General features: G+C 34.3%; 1 protein-coding gene across 3 annotated transcripts in view; it reads left to right on the top strand.

Annotated features, from left to right (window-relative positions):
• Positions 1-5,768: 5,768 nt before the first annotated feature.
• The window catches only part of LOC131677138 (acyl-CoA Delta-9 desaturase-like), a 49,917-nt gene continuing 44,368 nt past the window's right edge, over positions 5,769-11,317 (top strand). Inside the window, exon 1 of one of the 3 annotated variants that reach the window (XM_058956781.1) lies at positions 5,769-6,151. The gene's annotated coding sequence lies outside the window, so the exon portion shown is untranslated. Of the gene's footprint in view, positions 6,156-6,290; positions 6,687-11,317 lie in introns of those variants that run through there. The other 2 variants (XM_058956782.1, XM_058956783.1) reach the window with 2 other exon arrangements.

Raw genomic sequence — 11,317 nt, 5'->3', positions numbered from 1 at the left:
GACCAATTTCCTTCGAAAAGTATTTCGAAGGTTAACACCGGAGGTATATGGGCATAACCAAATAATTGATGCTACATTTTTTCGTATTTAAAAATTTAGACTATTCACATTTCCTTATTTCGCATCTTAACATATTGTACTTTGAAATTTCCTACTACGACATTTCGATTTTCGATATTTAAAATTCCGACATATTGTGTTGCGACATTTGTAATGTGAAGTTTCATATTGAGACATTTCCAATCTTCGTATTTCGCCATTTTGTAATTCGATATTTTGTAAATCGTAAACATTTCTTATATCGACCTTTCATCATTCGACATTTCGTATTCCGACATTTTGTACTTCAAAATTTTGTTTTTTTGACAATTCACATTTTCTTATTCTGTATTTCGACATTTTGTTCTTCGAAATTTCAAATGTCGACATTTTGTATTTTGACAAGAAATTGAAAGAATAGCCTTTCCTCACTGAGTATTTCGCATCTTGCCATTTTCACATCACGAATACTGTAGTTCGAAATTTCATATTTTGACAATTCGCATTTCCTCGTGCTGTATTTCAACATTTCGTGTGTCGGCATTGTATACTTCTACATTTTTTCCTATTCCGACATGTTTCACAGCGACAAGCTGTATGCCGATGTTTTCCATTCAGACATTTCGTATTCCGATAATTCATGTTTCCTAATTCCGAATTTCAAAGTTTCGTACTTTGACATTTTATATTGCAACATTTTGCATTGAGACATTTCATATTTCGACATATCATATTGAGACATTTCGTATTTCGACAATTCACATATCCTCATTTCGTATTACGGCATTTTTTCATTGCAATATTTCGAATTTCGATACATTTTTTGTTTCGCAATTTAGTTTTTCGACATTTCATATTAAACTTTTTATTGTATTTCGACATTGCGTATTCCAACAGTTGAAATTTCGACGTGTTGCATAGTGAAGGCCCCTTTTTATCAGCTTATCGGTGAATTTTAGGCTGATAAAACAGGGATGTTGACAAAATCGGGACATATTTTTTTCTTTCTTTTTTTAAGAAAATATTCCTCTTTAGACACTAGAATTAACCTCGAAACCCTTTCTGAATATATTGCATAAATTTCCTATGAGGGGATCTGTGCACAACTCCAAAAATGATGTTTTTAATATTGCTTATTTTTTATCTCTACGATAAGAAAAAATTCTTACGAAAAGACTTTACTCGAATTTCTTATTTTACTGTTTTTTTTGTTTCTTTGTCTTTTTGTTTTCTTGTCTTTGTTTCTTTTTATTACTTTGTTTTTCGTTCCTTCGTTTTGCTTTTGTTTTTTTATTTTCTTATTTTTTGCATTTATTTGTTTTTTTATGTTTTTTTTTGTCTTTTTGTTTACTATGTTTTATTCTTTTGGTTTATTTTTGTTTTTCTCTATTTTTTTGTTTTTGCTTGTCCTTTTTGATTCTTTTTATTTGTGTTGTTTTCTGGTTATTTTTGTCATTTTATTTTTTCGGTTTATCGCTATTTTGTTTTTTTTTTCGTTTTATCATTATTTTGCTTTTTCGTTATCTTGTTTTTTTTTTGTTTTTATATTATTTATGGAGCTTACTGACATTAACGCCGGATTAGCCCTAGCTCCAAAAACGAAAATTCTATTTATGTTACTGAGCAAAAGGTCGCTTAGTCTAGAAAAACTCATAGTAAGAGAACTGCGGAGAAAAAAACAGCATTTTTGGCAACGTATGCCCCGGCATTGTATGGCAACACGTCCAATGTTATAAGGATAGGCAATGTTCGATTGGATTCGTTTTTTGACAGCTAAACGCGAATCCAATCGACCCAAAATGGTTTTTCTAGCTTAGTCCTATCACTAAGTTAGTGTTAGATTCTGGTGAGACGAAGGTGAAAAGCGATTTCCATAATTAATTTAGATATGAGTTTTGGACCCCTAACGCGTGATGCAAAACAATTTTCTCCCCTCTGTTTTTTATTTTTTTTTGTTGGTTGGTTTATTTTTTGTTCCTTGTTTTTTATTTTTTGTATTCTGCTTTTTTTGCATTTTGTTTCATATTCCTGTTTTTTTGTTCCGTTTTCTTTATTTTTTGTTATATGTTTTGCATTCCATTTTTTGTGCTTTCTTATTTTTTGTTTCTTCTGCTCTTTTTGTTTTTGGTTATCGATTTTTGTATTCTGTAGTGTTGTTTCTAGTTTTCAGTTGTTAGTTGTTAGTTGTTAGTTGTTAGTTGCTAGTTGCTAGTTGTTAGTTGTTAGTTGTTAGTTGTTAGTTGTTAGTTGTTAGTTGTTAGTTGTTAGTTGTTAGTTGTTAGTTGTTAGTTGTTAGTTGTTAGTTGTTAGTTGTTAGTTGTTAGTTGTTAGTTGTTAGTTGTTAGTTGTTAGTTGTTAGTTGTTAGTTGTTAGTTGTTAGTTGTTAGTTGTTAGTTGTTTGTTGTTTGTTGTTTGTTGTTTGTTGTTTGTTGTTAGTTGTTAGTTGTTAGTTGTTAGTTGTTAGTTGTTAGTTGTTAGTTGTTAGTTGTTAGTTGTTAGTTGTTAGTTGTTAGTTGTTAGTTGTTAGTTGTTAGTTGTTACTTGTTAGTTGTTAGTTGTTAGTTGTTAGTTGTTAGTTGTTGGTTGTTAGTTGTTAGTTGTTAGTTGTTAGTTGTTAGTTGTTAGTTGTTAGTTGTTAGTTGTTAGTTGTTAGTTGTTAGTTGTTAGTTGTTAGTTGTTAGTTGTTAGTTGTTAGTTGTTAGTTGTTAGTTGTTAGTTGTTAGTTGTTAGTTGTTAGTTGTTAGTTGTTAGTTGTTAGTTGTTAGTTGTTAGTTGTTAGTTGTTACTTGTTAGTTGTTAGTTGTTAGTTGTTAGTTGTTGGTTGTTAGTTGTTAGTTGTTAGTTGTTAGTTGTTAGTTGTTAGTTGTTAGTTGTTAGTTGTTAGTTGTTAGTTGTTAGTTGTTAGTTGTTAGTTGTTAGTTGTTAGTTGTTAGTTGTTAGTTGTTAGTTGTTAGTTGTTAGTTGTTAGTTGTTAGTTGTTAGTTGTTAGTTGTTAGTTGTTAGTTGTTAGTTGTTAGTTGTTAGTTGTTAGTTGTTAGTTGTTAGTTGTTAGTTGTTAGTTGTTAGTTGTTAGTTGTTAGTTGTTAGTTGTTAGTTGTTAGTTGTTAGTTGTTAGTTGTTAGTTGTTAGTTGTTAGTTGTTAGTTGTTAGTTGTTAGTTGTTAGTTGTTAGTTGTTAGTTGTTAGTTGTTAGTTGTTAGTTGTTAGTTGTTAGTTGTTAGTTGTTAGTTGTTAGTTGTTAGTTGTTAGTTGTTAGTTGTTAGTTGTTAGTTGTTAGTTGTTAGTTGTTAGTTGTTAGTTGTTAGTTGTTAGTTGTTAGTTGTTAGTTGTTAGTTGTTAGTTGTTAGTTGTTAGTTGTTAGTTGTTAGTTGTTAGTTGTTAGTTGTTAGTTGTTAGTTGTTAGTTGTTAGTTGTTAGTTGTTAGTTGTTAGTTGTTAGTTGTTAGTTGTTAGTTGTTAGTTGTTAGTTGTTAGTTGTTAGTTGTTAGTTGTTAGTTGTTAGTTGTTAGTTATTAGTTGTTAGTTGTTAGTTGCTAGTTGTTCGTTGTTCGTTGTTCGTTGTTAGTTGTTGGTTGTTGGTTGTTAGTTGTTAAATGTTAGTTGTTGGTTGGTAGTTGTTAAATATTAGTTGTTGGTTGTTAGTTGTTATTTATTAGTTGTTAGTTTTTAGTTCTTTTTTTGTTATCTGTTTTTCTATATTTTGATTTTGTTCTTTTTCTTGTTTTTTTTTTGTTTTTCGTTTCTTGTTTTTTTGTTGGTTTTTTTGTTTTCTAGTTTTTGTTTCTGTTCGTTTTAAATTTTTGCTTTTTGTTGTTAATAGTTGTTTGTTTTTTGTTCTTTTTTATATTTTTGTTTTTTTTTTACATTTTTGCTATTTGTTTTTTATTTTCAGTATTTTCTGAGTTGTTTTTTGTTTTTTGGTTCATTTTTTGTTCTTTGTTTTCGTTCTTCGTTTTGCTTTTTATTTTTCGTTTCTTGTTTTATTGCTGGTTTTTTTGTTTTCTAATTTTTGTTTCTGTTCGTTTTAAATTTTTGCTTTTTGTTGTTAATAGTTGTTTGTTTTTTTGTTCTTTTTTATATTTTTGTTTTTTTTTACATTTTTGCTATTTGTTTTTTATTTTCAGTATTTTCTGAGTTGTTTTTTGGTTCATTTTTTGTTCTTTGTTTTCGTTCTTCGTTTTGCTTTTTATTTTTCGTTTCTTGTCATTTCCCTTGTTTTTTGTATTTTGTTTCTTTTTTTTCTATTTTTTGTTTTTTTTTTGTAATTGCTTTATTTTTTTGCCTTTCTCCTATATTTTTTTGTTTTTATTTGCGTTTCATGTTTTTCGTCTTTTGTTGTTTTTTTTGGATTTGATTTTTTTGTTTCATTTTTATTTGGTTTTTTTTCTTTTTCTTTATTATCGTGTTCTGGTTTTTGTTTCATTTCTTATTTTTTTTGTTCTAGGTTTTTATTTTTTATTTTTAGTTTCTTGTCTTTTACTTAGCATAGTGTAGTTGGAAAGTCGATTTTCTTGCATGCAGCTAAACTAGGATCGTTTTCCAATCCAGCACATATGGTTAAAATTTCCGGTCTATATCGAAAAAGAGGCAAATAACTCAAAAGCTAAAATCTTTATTATTAAAATGAAAGATTAGAGACTAAAGTTCACACGTGACAAATTATTTACAATTACTTATAAAGCAGTTGGGAATTGGATAGTTGTTGACTTAATTTCTTGGATCTTGAATTATATTCTAAGCAATTGAGCATTGTTTCATGCGAATAGAGAGGATGATAATATTTTATTATATTTTGTATGATATCTGTACGAAGTATTTCACCGCGTGATCGCGATAATGTGAGAAAGGGAAAAATGCCTTTCTAGTAGGCCGCAGAACTTTTTGATTTCTTGTTCTTCATTAGCATCTCAAGGCTCTATTGGAAGACATGGTGCACAATGAAACAATTATGCTCTCCGATAAAAGTAATTAAAAAGAACAAGAATTAGAAACTGATATAAAGAATGAACTATGAGCTTTACATTCAAAATAACCCCCATTAACCCTGCTTGGCACTGAAGATACATCAATTATAATCGACATCAGCGCGTGCCCAAGACCCGAATGCCCTGCCAATTGACTAATCCGGCGGCAGAATTAAATCACGCTGATTTCCACTGCAGCGTAATTGAAACAATTTGTAGAACATGAATTGTCCCTCTATCGCACTTACTGATCACACGCGACCGAGGGTAACCAAGCGCGCGCATCCATCGCAACGCAACAGCAGTTCATGCATGATCAACCGAAGTTCATCCGTTCATTCACCACGCGGCCGCCGTAAGCTTTTTTCGATGAAATGTAAAAATACCACAATTTGCTGTTTGCGACTGGCTGTGTGGTTCACTCGCTGAACACAGCTTTCCCTATCCTAACAATGGGATGCTTTGCTACCGCAGCGAAACCCCGCACGCGGGTCCAACAATCTGCTTGACGTTATGCGATTTTGCTGCTTCGGTTCGATTTAGATTGCTTTGGTAGCAGCACGATTTGTTTTTCGGCGTTCCAGCAGAGTGTGACGCGCGTAAGATCTTCGAGTGGTCCAACAGAGACACAGCAATCACGGCAATCATCATAGCAACGCGGAGTGTTCATCAGATCTGCAGCTCTGTGGTAGCGGCAGGGTTCGTCGCTTATGCATTGTGTCGTTGCGTTCCGTTTCGAAGCTACCTCGGTCCTGCGGCTGATTTGGTTCTTCAGTAATACTTTAGCTGTGTAGCGGCGCGGAAGCATTTCCAGTGGGTGTCTGTTCGGAGAATCGGAAAGTTCACAGGTGAAATCTAATTTGCAAGGAGATCCTGATCGGTGGAGCATTGTTCGGGGGTCGTCGCTGGTTGAGAAGTTCTGTGCTTTTCTGGAAGACAGGAGAAATACGAAGTTTCGAGAGGGAAAAAACGAATCTATCAAAATAATTGGAGCTTGTAGGATAAGTGTTGGGAAAGGATATGCCTATGTCTGAAATCAAAAATGCAAAGAAGTGTTAGTTAGTGCGCGATTAAAAGAACAAAAAATCAACCCGGAAACACTGCTTGGAAAAAAAAACAAGTGTTATCTCCGCAATTGAATCTCTATCAAGTGAGTAAGTTTTTGTTTGGTTTTTGGATTGATTTGTAAAGTTCTGGAACCATATATGTCTTAGAATTAGTGACAAAAAAACTACAGAGCAATCAAGTGAAGTGTGTACTGAACGTTAAAGTGCCCGTTGGAGGAGCAACATGGTGATTCATGGTACCGACGTCAAATGTTGGTTGTTTTTTACGAGAAGTGAACATTAATGGACAACATAACAGTGGCAGTCAAACAGGGATTGCTGTTTGTTAAGCATCTAGCAACATTTTTTTCGTACGTGGATCTAATGAGTTACCAAGCTGCTCCATCACGCACAGGCTGTACTCAAACTTCTACGATCGTATTTTAACAACAACGAATCATCAACCGGACTTTCCAGACAGCGGAGTAAATCTGCTCTAACTAATCATCATTTATGGTGATAGTTAGAAAAACTGGAATAAATTGGAAGTGAATTATAATTTGTTTAGCAAGACGGGCAAGTCGCTTTTTTGAGGAAATCTGCATCTCCACAACTTTAAGAAAGATCAATTCCATAAAGGTACTGTGTTATAATTAGCTATTCATAAATTGTGGGGAGTTGATAATATGAATCTCATTAACGAAGGGTAAAGGTTTCAGCGTGAAAAAAATATATTTTTTTGCTATTTTTTCAGCTATTTGAGTGAAGCGAATTGATCAAAGCTTTTGTGCATTACGATGTACTATTTCAGTAACATTCTGTACTTTTTTCTATGCAAAAATATGGAAAAGTGACTCGATGACGAAGCTTTTTGTAGAACGTCTCTGGAAAAAACACGATTTGCGGTGTTAACTGTCATTTCAAAACTACTTAGCCGATTTATTTCAAATTCTGCATACACATTCTACGTAAAAAATACTTAACCCTTACGTTGACTTTTCGAGATAATTTTTCAATTAGGAGGGGTTTTTATTCATAAAACGGCAGAATTGCAATTTTTCATGAAAAATTCCGCCATTTTATGATTAAGTCAACCAACGTTATAAACGGTTCCAGGATAGCATTATAAAGCCTATGTTCCTTTGATATTTAATCCTGTAAGCTCAAGAAAACCTAGATAAAGTTAAATTTTGGTGTTTTGAAATCAGCTCATCAGTAACTAGCAGCAACTTGGTGCCAGAAAACGGATAAGTCTAAACTAGTATTAAATTGGCATTAGATCGATACCAAATCCAAATAGTCACACAATCTGTGTAAGTGCCTCAAGCAACTGGCTAGTCCTACATACATCAATAAAACCTTTTTTAAAACTACTGGTATATCTCGTTAGTACATATCCTAGAAAGCACATACACTTACTAACAATATTTTTAGAGAGATTAGTTATCGTAGGTATGAAACCAATGCATTAAATATACTGTGTTATACCTCTCACTGAGTAAAAATGTGCTCTCTATAACCCCATCTTTTCGTAATTTGGCTAAGATCGCACAGATTTCGTTCAATTCCTTGAAAGCCCCCCGCACATCCATCTTGCATTCGCGCTACATGTCCAGCGCACTGTATTCTGGCGTTTTCTCTCCATTCCGATGTCAATACGTTTGTATAGTTGATAAAACTTTGGTTTATTCGTCTACACCATTCTTCATTTTCTTCCGTGCCGATGAATTCACAGCCGCAGCACAACTTTTTTACCTCGCGCATCGTTATAATATGTAACTAGTATTCCAAGATACATGAATTCTACATCGACAACCTCATACCGCACCCTTTCGATTTCCACTTCGGAACCAATACCGTTTGGACTGCCTCGCTCTCTACCATGTATTTTGCTTATACTCAGTCCGATTTTTGCAGCTTCCCTCCTAAAAGGCACAAATACCTCTTCCACTGCTCTACAATCAACGCCAATGATGTAAATGTCATCTGCGAAGCCAAGAAGCATGTAATATAGCGTGATGATGGTCGTGATTCTTTGTACATCTGATCTGTGTATCACATCTCCAAGCCCTATGTTGAACAATTGATTAGAGAGTGACTCTTTTTGCCAGAAACCGGCTGAACAGTACTGTAACCCGGTATTCGAAATTTTATTAAAAAGTGAGGAACTCTCCAGCATGAAATTAAGTGATCAAAATGATGATTTTTTTGGACATCTTTTACATGCCATCAATTCTGATCGACAATACATGTTCAATGTATTGCTTTTTCTACCTAAATATAGAATCATGGGAATTAATCCGAATAGCTACATGGAAAATTACAACAAAAAAATCAAAGTGTCGGTAATTTGTTAATACACTAAATTAAAATCGTTTTATCAGTTTGTTTCCAATAGTAAAAGACAACGGTCACGATACTCAATCTACTTTCTGCTTCTGGCAGCGTGAAGCGGGCGGCAAAAAACAGTTATTTTGAATTAAAGCAATCCGTTCAGTTTATTCTTGTTTTATATATTATAATCAGAGTGAGTCCCAGAAGCAATAAATGGAACTCTGGACAAATGCGATGGCTAATCTTTTCCAGTCTTTCGCATTAGACTGATTATTCGCGATGTGGAACAGTTACTGAAAGTGATAATGTAGCGTAGACTTTCGGAAGCCGCCTATCTGCAGTTCCACCATATAAGGCATTCATTATTGATAACGTGTAACAAATTAGCCCTGATGAAAAAATTGGAGAGAGAAACGAGTGACCCCGAAAACGCAGTTGGCTAGATTAAAGTTTCGGTTCGACGCGAAAAAAGTTGTACTTCACGTACAATGGCAAGTCGCGCGCACAAGGTATGTCAAAGAGCCACTAATATCCGTTCTTTTTATTTTTATTTTTCACATCTTGTAAAATTTTATGAGGTTCGACTACTATTAAGTTGACACAATGAGCCGTTTCAGATAAACGAATTTAACAACAGGATCGTTGTAAATATTTTCGACCGAATAGTACAGTAAAGGTTAGATATTTTGTACTTAAAGTTTTGCATAGTACCGCAAATATCGGTACTTGCTTTTATTCAGTACCAGTATCACGACACCGGCAATGGATCGGTAATCCAAGGAATTTTGGTACTATGGCCCTAGTGCATCACACTGCTTCAACCCTTTTAATTTCAAATAAGTCGGATGTATTTTGCGTCAGACGAATTAGCTTAACCCTTTCATGCCCAACTTTTTTCTAGTGCATGTAGGGTTTCAAAACTATTTTTCCTTTAAAAAGGTGGAGTCAAGAAACTCGAAAAACCTTTCTTCGTAAAGGTAGGTACTTTCCTTGCAGTGCTAGAAGCTGCTTAATTTTTAACTTCCAATACTCACTACAATTCTCCTAGAATATTTACAATAGTACAACTGCGTGGAAAACCTAGCCAAAAATAGTCTAAATTGATAAGTTTTATCAGTTTTCACTAATATTGCAACATAACGAAGTTATATGAAAAATTCATTTTCCGTCGTCAACGTAAACGGTCCCTGGCAGCACTGCTCCATCGGAGTTCATTCAGACTAATTGCAATAACTTCAGTTCTAGAGCTGATCCTTGTAACTGTTAATACTCAAATGAAAGCCAATAGTCATATTTATTAGCCTTACTTGGTTTTGTGAGCAAATCTTGCCTCAATCAAAAGTTATAGCTGTTTAAAAACGTTGTTGTCCACAAACAACATGGGCATTAATGGGTTAATAAGTTTTGTCAGAAATCCATGATTAAGCATTATCTGCCACAGTACGGCTCTTTTCACTGAATCGTACGCAGCCTTGAAATCTAACAACTGTCCGATGAGTCCGCAAGTTTTCTTCCCAAATTTCATCCAGGCTTCATAAAATGGTAAACATCTGGTCCATCGTTGATCGTCCTTCTCGAAACCTGCTTTGGTAGTCAGGGATATTCAGTCAACGGATGCGCCTGTTTCATAAATGTCACGAACCCGTAGTTCTCTTCCTTCGAAATGTCAATGCCGAAATTCCCCGTATAAAAGGCACATCATTCGTTCTGTAGTAGAATAGTCTAGTAACGAAAGTAGAGTATAACTAACCTCAGAGTGACGTTCGGTGAGAGGCATATGAAGTTCAGCGCCATATTGCAGTTATGATAATATCGCCATTTTTCCGATTTCCAAAAGAGTAATCGTCCCTTCATAAGTCGTAATGAATTCTAAATGCGACACCGGTTTGCACTGGCAAAAGAAGTTAGCTCTCGAAAGTTGAACGACAGTGTTTGGTAGTAGTAAAGAAACTCATAGGAAAAACTGCGGAAACTTCATTTTGAATCGTTTGGATTCGTTTTCAGGTATCGAAAACGGATCCAATTGAGCTACTATCTATCCTGATAACACTTGACATGTTGCCATACAATGTCTGGGCATACTTCTCTTGCTCTGAGTTTCTTTAGTCTGGTAAGCTCTCTGTTGCTGGTCCCCATCTAGCAGCCGGCTTGATGCAGCACTATTCCAGGCTGCCGCTCGCCAACAAAATCCAAACTGTAGTTGCGGACCCGATACTCGGCCAGTATTATGCTATGATTTAACTCTTCCATTCCCCACCCTTTTTAGCGCATATTGGGTTTCAAAACTATTCTGTTGTGGTCAATAATCATTGTGTTTGGAAGACGATTTGCGCATGTGGAAAAGCGAAATTTTCATGGCAACTGGTATAGTCAATAAATTATATCTATTTCAGAAAATGATTGCAAACACGCTTGTTGTCTTTTTTGAAGAATCATAGTTGTTCCGTATTATTTTGGCCAGAACTAGCTTCCTATCAATATGTGAAAATGGCTCAGGATTTGTATGTCTCCAACAAAGTGCAAGCCGTACCCAAGGACTAAAACCCAACTGAAAAATATTGGGCAATCGTTAAATGAAACCTCAAGGAAACTCATGAAATAAATAGGAATATGAAACAATTCAAATCAAAATGGCGTTCAGTATGAAATAGTGGACGTATCAGTTATACAATTTTTGACCTTTCCCCTTTTATGCAATTCTAGAATACACTTAAGTATGTCTGAATAAAAAATACCGATATGCACTCCAACAGTATCTATCTGGGTTTCAGGACATTCTAGATTTGCGGTGAATGAAAAAGCTGTGCCGATCCACTGGTTTTATTGGCCCCGAACAATTCTTTGGAGTCTCATCAAACACTCTAAAATGGAATTGAAAAAATGAGAAAACAAAGCATTAAGAAATTAAGTGAAAAATGGACTTCGACAATCGATAA

Source organism: Topomyia yanbarensis, chromosome 1 (genome assembly GCF_030247195.1).
Source record: "Topomyia yanbarensis strain Yona2022 chromosome 1, ASM3024719v1, whole genome shotgun sequence".
Classification (NCBI taxonomy): Eukaryota; Metazoa; Arthropoda; class Insecta; order Diptera; family Culicidae; genus Topomyia; species Topomyia yanbarensis.
Note: the sequence above shows the minus strand (reverse complement) of the source record. Positions and strands in the feature narration are given on the sequence as shown.